Raw genomic sequence first — 13,882 nt, 5'->3', positions numbered from 1 at the left:
CTATAATAAACGAATGTAGTTTTTTTTCCTACGCTGATTATTTTTGTTGAACATTAACATAATTGCGACTGAATATGTTTTTTTAGATATTATTAAACAGTGATAGAAAGATTATTGGATAAAGCAAACTAAACCAGGATTAATTTTATATGCCACCCAAAATGTCAATCTCCCTGAACTTCACTATTAATGTATTGAAGGTTGTAAATATAAATGAAAATTCTTTATCATGGTTACTTCTTAGTTGATATTATGTAATGACAAGATTAATTATTAGAAAAGGTGTAAATAAAATAATTTTCATTATTAAACCTCAAATTTACTCTTAAAGTAGCAATATTATTAGAGAATATACAAGGTTTGAAAGGAGCACCATGGAGACGCACACTATGAAAGTTGTATGGTCCTAATACAATCTATGAAGTGAATGTGATGATTGAATAGTTATTGTAAATATGTGATCATCTACATGAGTAAGGAAAATGTAACGATGTCACCATGAAAGTTGTTTGTTTAATAATTCATTCCTTGAAGTGATTGTAACGATATAATGATTGATGTAGAGTTTGTGATCATGATAATTAGAGAAATTGTTACGATGCTCATGCTAATAATGAGATTAACTATGTTAATAATGTGATAATTATACATTTGATGGAAATTGAGGAAATGTAATGAACCTTTCGTTGATAACTAGATCAACCATGTTAATTTTAAAATCGATCGCAAGAAGTGACACACTAAGAGAGTGAATATTATATGAGAAAGGAGTGGATGAAACATGTTTTAAGATGAGTGTTTGAAACGATAGCAGAGTATTCTGTCATATATGATCATAAGCCAAAAACTTATAATTCATGACCATTAAATATATTGGTTTTACCGGTTAAATCATTCCAAGTTATTGATAGTGTGCAAAAAAATGAAGAACTAGAAGATTTTTCGTGGTAATCAAACATATAATGTTTGCTCTTAAGAGGAGGTTAATTATTATTCAATTAAGTTGGGTGCAAATCTCTAATATACTATGGAAATAATAAACGGTTATGTGTATCCCGACATGATACCATTTAGTGTTTTGAAATCGATGCATTGTCTAAATGGTTATCAAGTTCGCAACCTAAAGTTTGTGTGACTTATGGATTGGCTAAAAAGATAGCAAGCAAAGTATTCCGAACTATTTTGATAAATGCGGTGATCGTAATTCCCATTTTAGTAATGATTATTAGAATAAGTGTTACACTGCATGTGATGAATGTGGTTACAAAACTTGCTTTTGTCAAAGACGATGAACAAAATTCTACGATTGATTACAAATCCAATAATCATGAAAGAAAAAGTTACATTGAAACATGTGTTTTTACATGATGCAATACAAACACATCAGACCAAATAAGTTATAATAGTTCCTTCGAGGTACAATTGGTTTTTTAGTCAAACCCAAATACTTCTCATCTATAATTTATAGTAGTGGAATATATGTTGCAATTACTCCACTATAATGCACAAAGATGGGACATCAAAGAAGGTTGGTATTATATGAAATTGCCATTAAATGTGGGATTCGTTTATGACTAAATTAGTTCTTATTATGAACGAATCAATATTTCCAACTTGAGAGGGAGGTAAAAGAAATAAAAAAAAAGGTTTGGAATGAGTTATCATTACGCTATATTGATCCTCAAGCTAAGAAGCTAGTGTGAACTGAAAGTTTAAACGATAATTCATTTACAAGAATATGAGAATTAATTGTCATACGCATTCACTTGCCTGAATAAAGTGACTAGCTAAGTCACATATAGCAACTACTAGTGCTCCATTTAAGATTAGTGTCCCTAAAGGAAAAAATACATTTGACACGAGTCTATGGCATGCCTGAATCGTGGTAGACTATTCGGTTATAAGAATAAAAATCCTTAAAATGGAGCAAGTAATAAAAATGGCCGAGTCAAGATATAATAAAAGACTCTCCTAAAGAGACATTAAACATGATGGTTCCAAAAGAACCTAAGGTACCTAAATAAAGAGATCTCCATAAATTATATCATATTTGAAAATATGTGGAACTGACATATTATCAACGTCGTCGATAATTTTGTAGCGCTTGTAATAAAGAAAATGATGAGGATCAATAACTAACGTATGACGATAAATGAAATTTGAAATGACTGGCCAAAAGAAAAGACGCAAGTGCGGCAGGATTGAAGTCTCTCACGAATTGAGAAGTTTTAAGCAATTGGTCCTTACAACTAAAAGTTGTAAAATATGTTTGATACAAATTAGATTTTGCGAGAAACGTGATAAGAAAGGTGACATTATGCAATATAAGGCACAATTGGTGGCACAAGTATTCTCACAAAAACTTATAGTTAATTACGAGGAGACTTATTTTTCAGTGATGGGTGCAACAATTCTTAATCTGATAATACAAGAGAGAATTGATATGCGTCTAATATATATTATGATAATTAAAATCATATGAAATCCCTGAAGTATTTAAGTTGCAAAAATCTTGTAAAATAAGTTTTCGAGAACGATATGATTGCAATATATAAATTCAGATCCAAGTGCATTATTATTCTTGTATGCATTGATGAATGAAGTATATATGCAACTCATGGTGCGTTTCCTAAGACGATATATTGCTTAATATCAAATATCTTAAGGATGTTATTTATATGCATCAATAAGCATATGGTGATATTTAATAACCTATGTACACGATTTGTGCAATATGAAATGAAAATGCAATAATTGTTTACAACATATTTGAATACGATACAGATAATGATTTGCTAAATAGATTAATCTTATGTGTAAAACTCTTGAAATGTAAAATTGTACACATGACGGTCAAGTGGAAGATTGTAAAATTTTAAGAACCCGAAATCTTGGAGTCCAACCGTTGAAATATCATATCATATAATTAAAAAAAAACAAAAAAACAAAACATTTTGACACGTGTATTTAACCTCAAAATACAAACAAAGAAAGTGTTTCTTCCTAAAATGCGGGAAGCATATAAACAAAAAATAATTAACTTGGAAATAAATTGTACTTTTGTATAATTCAAAACTCAAGTCTAAGCAACAGAAAGATTTAAATCAAGATAAATAAACAGCGGTCTATAAAAGCCATAAAAGTCTTTCAATATAAAAATTTCATAATCTTTAGTTATTATTCTATAAATAAGGTCATAACTCTAATTAAATAACTATGGTCTTCAATTAGAAATGTCATCTTCGAATATTGGGTAGCCTCTAGCACATCCAAGTGGTGATCCAACATCCATCTAACCTGCAATAAATCTAACATGCATATAAAGTCAACTAGGCTGACTGAATTAATGTCTTTATGAATGCAATATTGTTGGGTCCATATTTGTGGTTTGAGCTTAGTTATGTGTTTATTGGGCTGGGCTACGGGTTAGCAATGTAAACCGAGAACTCCAAGAGTTCTCGGTGGGCTTGTGATTAATATGGGCCTAGGTGTTTGGTTTCCCTATATATAGTTTACATAATGTATAGGGTAGGGGTTGTTCACATTAGCAGAGAGTGAGCAGAACTAGAGGGTTGTTCATTTCTCATTATTATCAAGCATTGTAAGTGCTTAAGCACCCGACGTATTTAATAATATACGTGTGTTTTGAAGCAATCCTGTGTTACTTTTACTGTTCTTTTTTGTGTTCTTGAATCACCGATTGTTGGTATTTCGTACCAATACTCGTTTAGTTGATATCATATTGTAGTGATCCAGATTCGGGACTTACAATTTGTATCCGAGCCTTGGACGAATTCAGGCTCGTTATTGCGATATCAACGGATTCAAGATATTAAGGTTTGGTGGTGTTGGTGATTTCTCCGGCGAGTTCATAATCGGAGAAGAAGAAAACTGTGATTTGGTCAAAGACTCTTTTTTACTTGGAAACAATTTGAATCCCATAAAATCAGGGATTTAGCTGTTACCAAAATAAGATCATAAAAACGTGTTTTTTGGAAGTTCTCGGCTGGGATTCTTAGTTTTCACAGAGGTTTTGGTCATTAAACATAAACATCTACCTTGTTTAAGAGATTTCGGCCCAAAACCATTGTTTTCTGCCAAATTAAATTGTTTTCGGCCATAAAACTGGTGCTCTCGGCCAATAACAAGAGTTTTCAGCAAATATTAAGTGTTCTCGGCCAGAGTCAAGGAGTTCTCGGCCAGATTAAAGTGTTCTCGGTCAACTGAATTTTCGGCCAGCTGGGTTTTCGGTCAAATCACTAGTTTTCAGTCAAGATTTGGAGTTTTCGGTCAAAGTCAAGAGTTCTCGGTCCAAGATAATAGTTTTTGGTCAAATAGAGATTTCGGTCAACCCTTGTTTTCGGTTCACCTTAGTTTTCGGTAAAAAAAAATAAAAAATAAAAAAAAAAAGGTTTTTTGGCGGGAAAAATTTTCTTGAACGAAATTTTTCCAGATTAATCATTATAAGTAATAATTCTTTTTTGAAAATTTTGACGAAAACAAATTTTTTCGGGTAATTTTCGGCCAAATTTTGGCTGGAAATTCGAAAAAAAAAAATTTCTTGAGCGAAATTTTTCCTGGATGCCTCATTTTGAGCGGGACATCTGCTTTGAGAATTTTGGCGATCATATTTTTTCGAGAAATTTTGGCGGGAAAATCAGTTTACTCTTTTTAATTACTCAACGGATTCTCCACAACTCATCTCAATGTTTGGAAGTACTCTTAATCAGTCTGCTCCCTCACAAGAAGTATATCTAAATCCATCTGAGCTATGGTTTCAACCATGTTCTCTAAATTGTGGTGAGAAAATGGAAATGTATAAGCTTCATAATGACAGTCTAATTAGAGATAGGGAAAGAATAAAATCAGAAAATTTTAAACTTAAGAAAAATGAAAAGGGGTTTCTAGACAAAATAGAAGCACAGAACAAGGATATTAAAAAGCTTAAGTCTGATTTTAGTATAAAAAGCTGTAACCATCGTGATGCTAAACAAGAAATTGCTGAGTTAACTGCTCAACTGGAAGCTTCCAAGTTAGAGATTTTAAATCTAACTAGTAAGTTTGAAAGGGCTAAACTTGATTTTAAAAAATTCAAGGGTTCTAGTAAAGTAGTCAGTTCAATGATTGAAAATCAGTTATGGTGGAAAGAAAACACAGGTGAGGGTATAGGTTGTAATCAGGTACCCCCACCTTTCAATGACAACTATGTCCCTACTCCTGTCACCAAAGAACATGAAGAAAAGGTAAAGGACATGAAGTATGGTAAACAGGTTCAATCTGAAATTGTTGGATCAGGTTCCTTTGTGGAAATCAGACCTGTTTTTAAATGTGTGAACAATTTTGATGCTTCTACTTCATGTGTAGATATAGTAAATGATGTTGCTTCTGATAGAGTAAATGATGTTGCTTCTGATAGTAAAGGGGTTCAGGCTAGTGAAAATGAATCCTTTTCTAATGTGTCATCAAACTCAGATGACACAGCTCAAAATTGTACTAATAATACTACACAGAGTTGTGGCAACAAAGAAAAGGCACGTAAGAAATCAGCAGAACAAGGACAGTCTCGTCATCATAGATCCTACGGATCTCCATGTGTTGATAAATCATCGGGTGCTACTTATATTAAGAGGCAAACATGTTACCACTGTGGCACACCAGGACATATAGCCAGAAATTGTGTCCATCGTCTGTATGTTCCCTATTACAAGCAAAATCAGAAGGCTACGCCAAGGGGCAAGAAGAATGGAGAAACCTTTCCTAAGAAGGAATTCCAACATGAGGTAAGTGCTTCCGTCGACTTTAGAAGAAGGTGAAGGCGTGTTTCGTCTGTGGGAACAGGGGGCATTTGGCAAAGGAGTGTCACTATCGTGCTGTTAATAGACAAGCTTCTCAAGTGAAAGGTAACAGGTTTCAACTGAATCCAGTGGTTAAACAAAATGCTTATTTTAGAAAACCACGAGTATCTGTACAACGGGTCACAGATACTCAAGGATTCAAAGAAATATGACAGGTTTGCACTCAAATGATTTAGAAACTGTTAAAAGAAAAATAAATTTTCTGAAATCAAAGAGTGTTGAGAGTTCTAAGAGTTCGAATTCGAATTGCTCCACTCCAAAGTCTGTTCTTTCAATTTCATTAAACCTAGACAAATATGGAAACTTAAAAATCAGCAAATAGAATCTTTAATGACAAATGATTCTGTTAAAGATGGGAAAGATATGAGTTGGCAAGAGGTCACATATGTTAATGCTCAAGGGAACCCCAAGACATTTATGACTTGGGTTCCTATGTCCAACTGATCCCGCTATGCGTGTAGGAACAACCACAAATTAATTGTTTATTAAATGGGTTGTTCCAGGCACATGACAGGGCAAATATCCATTGATTTTTAGTCTTTAAACCATAAAATGGATTATTTGTGGCATGGACGGAAATTTAGGGTGATAGAAAGTTTTTAATCTGCTCTCTAAGTGTGTAGGAACAAACATGGAATACATAGCATATTAAAAGGTTTGTTCCAGACATTTAACTCGCAAGGATGCAGAATCTCAAAAGAACCTTATTCTTAAGGGGGTATTCTCACAAATGGAAAGTTGATGTCTTGAAGATAAAAGGTACCCGTATTACTTTGGTATGAAAGATTGATCAGTCAAAAAGGTTTTAAAAATTTTAAATTTTTATAAAAAAATACAAAAATATGTTTACGTATAGTTTTTCAAGTATAGTATATTTTGTTTCCCAAAAATGAGAAAATGACTTGAACGTACATGAGAAATGATAGTACATCAGTTGGCTGACTATCACATTTTTTTTTATTAAATACTTCGTTTCGACGATTGAGTCTTTTTGAGGTTAAATCTGTACATAAAAGTTTTTGCACAAATTTAGGGGGAGAACTTTAAAAAATTCAAAAAGAGTGTGTGTGTGCATTTAATAATAAAAAATTCTATGTCTTTCAAACTTCACTCTTGCTTAAAATTATGTCGGTTGCTCAAGTTTGAGGAACATATACTTGTATATGTTTGGTCCGGTGATCTACTTGTAGATTCACAGGATAGCCATTTATCTAAAGACTGAAAGCATTTGGGGCGTTTGTGATGTGTTTATGTGTTTTGAATTCTTTCACTTAAAATTATGTCGGTAATTCCAAGTTGGAGGGACACGTATTCTCATATGTGTTTTGGTCCTGTTAACCACTAGTGGTCATACAAGATAGCCATTTACCTAAAAACTGAAGAGTGACCGGGGTGACTGAGTTCTTAACATGTGTGTCTTCTGTAATGTTTTTTTGGGAAGTGATATATTTATTCAGTTAACAACTTTTTAGAAGCTTCAAAATATTTTTCAAATGAAAATTGATCCAACCTTTGGAAAATGATAGGTAAATTGTTTCTGTGTGCCTAACGGGTGAAGTTATTAAGCTTAAAAGGCTCTAGAACAGTCATTGATGTGTATGGTACTTTCCACGATGCGTAAAAGTTAAAGTGATATAAACTAAACTTGCTGAACTTACTGTGGAGAGTCATTTAGAAGACATGTGTATGTCTCCATATACATCTCTCCGAATGATAGGCAGAAAAACAATTACCCAGTCATACACGAGCCCGTTGGTATTTGGTCCCCAAAATGAAGTATCTCATTGAGAATGACAAAGAACAAATGTGAATAAAATTACTTTAAATATATATAATCAACCAAAAGTTGATAAATGTTCACAAGCTTTTAAGAAAAACACAAACATGAGGGTTAATAACAGAACTACAGGGGTGGAGGCAATAATATAAGTCCTTTAACATCCTGAATGAAAGGCTTGTTAATTTAAACTGTAAGTCCAACGTTCAACCCCAAATATGTTTTCAAATTTGAAAAGAAAAATCAAATAAATAAGTTCTGTCATTAAAAGTTTTTAAAACCAAATCCAGTGGGTCAAAGTCAAATCGAGGTGATCTGGGGAAAGCCAAATACGCTTTGAGAAGAGATAGGAGGCATCACAGGTCCATGAGTGATGTCCATCTAAGCTTTATGCCGAACTGAACCTTAATCATATCACTGATGCGATGAAAAATCATGCTAAGTATGGGATACACGCTAGCAACCTGTTTCTTAATGTCATAATAACGCTGAACATGAATCCTTATGACAGTACCTTAAACGATATGATTCCATGTTCGGATCTTTTCATAAAGGCGGCATTTTTATCAAAAACTGAAATTTGATCCCAATTTTTAGCTAAATTACAAGAAGACCGTGTAATTAAATTTGTTTTATTTGTTGTTTTTAGCTTTATTTTAGTTCATTCATTTTATTCTTTACTTTTTGATTACTCTTGTCGAAACAAATGTGTTAAGAAATCGTTTTAAAGTTTTCAGCTCATGCAATATGACATCAGTTATTGTGTTATAGTTGGTTTAGCTGGTATGATCTCATTTCAAGTCTTTTCAAGAAAATCATAAAAAAAAATTAAAAAAATTAAAAAATATGTCTGCCTTATTTTGTTTTGTTTAATTGTTTTTAAAATATTTTGGTTGATCTTTCTATCAAAGTTGAGTGTTCTTTCAAGACAGATTTCTTGCAGCGGAAGCATATGAAGTATCTGAGATTCAAATTGGATGATGCTATCAAAAAGGGGGAGATGGTAGAGTATTGGATGCAGATGCTGAAGCTGCTGATCATTGAAGTTGCTGATCATGTTCAAGTAAAGATTCTGAAGATCTTGAAAGTATCAGTCTAAAGGCGAGATTGTTGGGTCATATTTGGTTAGAATGACGCATATCAAGGACCACGACATGATCAAGACTAAAGTGATGTAAACGAAGACGAGTTGAAGAACTACATTGGTGTAATACCGAAATCCCTATGAAATTCGGTTAGGCTGATCTGAAGTGAAATAAACAAGAACGAAGCTACAAACCAAGGGGGAGATTGTTAGGTCCATATTTATGGTTTGAGCTTAGTTATGTGTTTATTGGGCTGGGCTACGGGTTAGCTATGTAAACCGAGAACTCCAAAGAGTTCTCGGTGGGCTTGTGATTAATATGGGGCTAGGTGTTTGGTTTCCCTATATATAGTTTACATAATGTATAGGGTAGGGGTTGTTCACATTACCAGAGAGTGAGCAGAACTAGAGGGTTGTTCATTCTTATTATTATCAAGTATTGTAAGTGCTTAAGCACCAGACGTATTCAATAATATACGTGTGTTTTGAAGCAGTTCTGTGTGTTTACTTGTTCTTGTTTGAGTTCTTGAATCACCGAGTGTTGATATTCTGCACCAATACTCGTTTGGTTGATATCGTAGTTGTAGTGATCCAGATTCGGGACTTACAAATATAATGGATATAAAAGTAAAACATTAACCTTCACAACACAATGAATAGTGATAACAATAATATCAAATATTTATTCATCACATCAGTAAAATAACACATCTTCCTTAGCCAAACACACGACATGGATCTCCTCACCTTAAGTATCCATATACAAAGTAAGGGACTTAAGGAATTTTACATCCTCACCTTTGATCGCCAAAAGGGAATAAGGAATTTTAAAATCCCGCCCCAAGGACAGATAAACTGTTAGGGGGGCTTCCTCACATTAGATCACCAAAAAGGAACTAAGGAATTTTATCCTCAAATTTTGATCCGGTAATGGCTTGACAAAACATTCACATTCACATTCACAGAGACATTCACATATAACTACATTTAGCTAACGCATAAGCTAAACATTCCTCAAACACACACATACATTTAGCTAAAAATTAAGCTAAACAGTATTCGAGCATACACACACGTTTAGCTAACAAGTAAGGTAAACAATCCTCACTCATAGACCTAATAAAATATCTAATTACCTCTATATATAAATATATATAAGCCTATGATAATTTCATCCAAGGGTAAAATTATTAAAAGTAACTTCATGGTATGCATGTTAGCCCGAAATGTTAAATCATTTAAAAAGGGGCAGCATGAACTCACCAGCGTGCAAATCCAGTTTATCAATAAGCCACATGACCGTCAAGCAACAAACAATCAATCAAAGACCTGTAACGTGGTAATAATATATGTAAATATACCACTAACTAGGCTTATGAAATTAAATTAGTCAAACAGGTCAAACGGGTCAACAACTCCTAACAGGAGTTAGTATAGTTCTAATCCGTACAACCCGCGACTATATTTCTAATAATGGCCTAAGCATTCCAAGAAACCATACTAAGTACTATAAGACCCTCCTTAACCATTTAATATAAACCCGACCCGTTTTCCAACTTTAACCAACCACTTAAAGTTCAAGAACACCGTAACGGGTTGTTTGTTTACAATTTGGGTTCTAACAAGAGTTAAACTCATCCAATACACATCCTCATTTAGGTTACTTGTGTAAGGCCCCGGTTTCGGTGCTCTACATTGGCGTTAGATTTTCTGATAAACACAGTTCTAAATATCAGAGTTAATTAAAATGTTTCGCGTAATATAAAACTTTAACCATTCAATACAAAATATTCAAATCTTATATTTAAACATAACATAAAATATCGTATTAAAAACATCACAAAAATTCATTCAAATGCCAGCCTCTTCAGATCATGCCATGTGTCTCTCTCAAGCCAGCTGCTTTAATCTATTTACCTGGATGCATACTAAAAGTTTGCTATGCTGAGTGAGTTCTAGTTAATCAGGTAACATACTTTACATTCATATACTTACATATATACGTATCCGAAGATACTTATAACATACTTTACTTTCATATGTACGTGCCCGAAGGTACGTATTACGTACTTAACATAATTATCATTCTTTCATATATACAAACTTTCATTCTTTCATATATATAAACTTTCATTCTTTCATACTTTCTTTCTTTAACAAACTCAGTACATTCATAACTTTTCTCACATTATAAAGAGCATTTCGCCCCTACGTACCTCGGATATTGTTAGGGTCCAGGGCCCTCCATCCTCGGATATTATTATTGTCCGGCGCCCTCCATCCTCGGATATTATTAGGGTCCGGTGCCCTTCATCCTCAGATGTTCTAAGGTTTCGGTGCCCTTCTTTCCATGCAACCATACCGTCATTCATTCATGTCATTACTTTCATATTTATACATACTCTTAACATTTCCTAAATCATTCATAGATCACTCATAACACATTCATATATCATTTACACATTAATAATAAAAAATTCACATATCATACACTTACAACTTAAGGTAAGTGTATTAACTAATCATATCGAGTATGTACACAACCCCGAAAAAATAATAAGGAAATGGGGCTAGAAACTCACCTGTAAACGATTCCATTATGAATTTACGGTAATGCCCTTCTTGAGCTGTGCACGGCTAACTGTTTATCAATTAACAAGCATCACTTAACTACTCCTAATTATATCATTTTTCTAAGTCATTTCCTGTTTTAAACGTTATCTTTCTTTATTAATTGGTTCCTTGTTCTTAGTGTATGTACCGTACAAGTTCGTATTCCTTGCTCACATACGTATACGCCATATATATATGTATATATATATACACACGGCATAAGTACATACACGAAGTTCATACATACACGTCCTATATACATACACGGCACGTTGTACTTATACGGTATATATACATACGCAGCATGCATATATACACGTTATACATACATATATACACATTATATGCGTACATATACATTATATACACATACACTTCATTCATACGTAGTGCATATACATATATGGCATACATTTACACATATACGGCATACACGACATGCGTATATACATATACGACATACACGACATGCATATATACATATCCGGCATACCCATACACGTTACATACATACGTGTACGTTATACACATACACGTTACATGCATACATATACGTGGTATACACATACATGTTACATACATACATATACGTTATATACAAACACGCTATACATATACGATGCATGTATATATACGGCTCTCATACATATGCGGTGCATATACATACACGCCATACATATACGGCCATATACATAAATATACGCCCATACATACACGACCATATATATACATTTACGCCCATACATATACGACCATATACATACATAACGACCGATACATACACAGCCATATACATACATATGCGTCCATACATACACGACCATATACATACATATACGCACATACATACACGGCAATGTACATACTTATATGCCCACACATACAAGACCGTATATACGAACTAACGTTCATATCAGCTTCATATTTCGCGTTTTAAGGTTTTTCTTCGATTCCGACGCCGTCAGCCGCCGTTAGCCACGATGGTTGGGCGGAGTTTGATCGTTTATGACCCATGTATCTTCGGGGTGTCCAAATCTGAGCTAATGTGGCCCTTAAGCTCGTTTTTGGTTGATTAAACACTAGAATAAAGCTAGATCTAGATTCAAACGGCTCATTCGGCATCCCAGGGCTGCGGTGTCGGGTTCTAAATTGTTAGGTCAGATGAGAAAAATGATTTCTTACATTCGGTTGGTCTTGGATCGTTGAATGGAATAGTGTAGAGAGTGTTTGGCTTAAGTGTGTGTTTTTTATGGTGTAGGCTAGTGTGTAAAATGGATGGAGATGGAAAGGATTAGGGTTTAAGGGGTATTGATACTCCCTAAGCCCGTGGACCTTAGGCCCATCTTCATCTAAGTCCATGATTTAATTCTATCTATATAACCCACCATCCTTTTAGCATTATTATTATATTATTTATTTTTCTAATAACATAAATTAATTCTTCCAACGCAAATAATATTTTTATATTATTCTTAAATTTCGGGATGTTACAAGTCTACCCTCCTTAAAAGAGGTTTCGTCCCCGAAACCTAACTATTACTTAAACAGATCTGGGTAAAACTTGCGCATCTCTTCTTCCACCTCCCAAGTGGCATCCGATTCCTTTCGGTGTTTCCATATCACTTTAACTAAGGGTATAACTAAATGACGGAGTTGCTTTTCCTTATGGTCCGCTATCTCAATAGGTTTCTCGATATAGTTTAACTGCTCATCAACCTCAATATCTATTAATGGCATGTGGGACGTTCCATTAACTAGACATTTCCTCAAGTGAGAGACGTGAAAGGTAGAGTGAATCTCTTCTAACTCTTTAGGCAAATCCAGCCTGTACGCCACTTCGCCCACACGATCGACGATCTTAAACGGTCCAATGTACCTTGGACTTAACTTTCCTCTATTTCTGAATCGAATAATTTCTTTCCAAGGCGAGACCTTGAGCATTACATTGTCACCAACGCTAAATCGGTCGTCGCCGCTTATCAGCATACGACTTCTGGAGATCTTGAGCAGCTTTCATTCTTTCCTTGATCTGATCGAACCTTGAAGAGGTTTCCTGCACCATTTCTAGACTTCCAATCTCTTTCTGACCAATCTCTCACCAACATACAAGAGTTCTACAACGTCTACCATACAACATCTCAAATGGCGGCATACCAATACTCGAGTGGTAGCTGCTGTTATAAGATAATTTGGCAAGATGCAAATGATCATCCAACTTCCTCCAAAATCTAAGACACAAGCACGTAGCATATCCTCAAGGGTTTGGATAGTCCTTTCAGACTGCCCATCTGTTTGAGGATGATACGCCGTATTGATGTTAAATCTTGTTCCCATAGCTTCATGGAACTTCTTCCAAAATCATGAAGTAAAGCAAGTATCTCTATCGGAAAATGATTGTTAACGACACTACCCGTTTAGTTACAACCTCTTTTATGAACACATTTGCTAACGTTTCTGACGAGATAGCCTCTTGTATAGGCAGAAAGTGAGCACTTTTCGTTAAGCGGTCCATTATCACCCAAATGGTATAATGATGTTTAGCTGTATGCGGTA

Source organism: Bidens hawaiensis, unplaced genomic scaffold, assembly GCF_021521415.1.
Source record: "Bidens hawaiensis isolate Kalapana, Puna unplaced genomic scaffold, B.hawaiensis_p1.1 tig00039992_1, whole genome shotgun sequence".
Taxonomy (NCBI): domain Eukaryota; kingdom Viridiplantae; phylum Streptophyta; class Magnoliopsida; order Asterales; family Asteraceae; genus Bidens; species Bidens hawaiensis.
Note: the sequence above shows the minus strand (reverse complement) of the source record.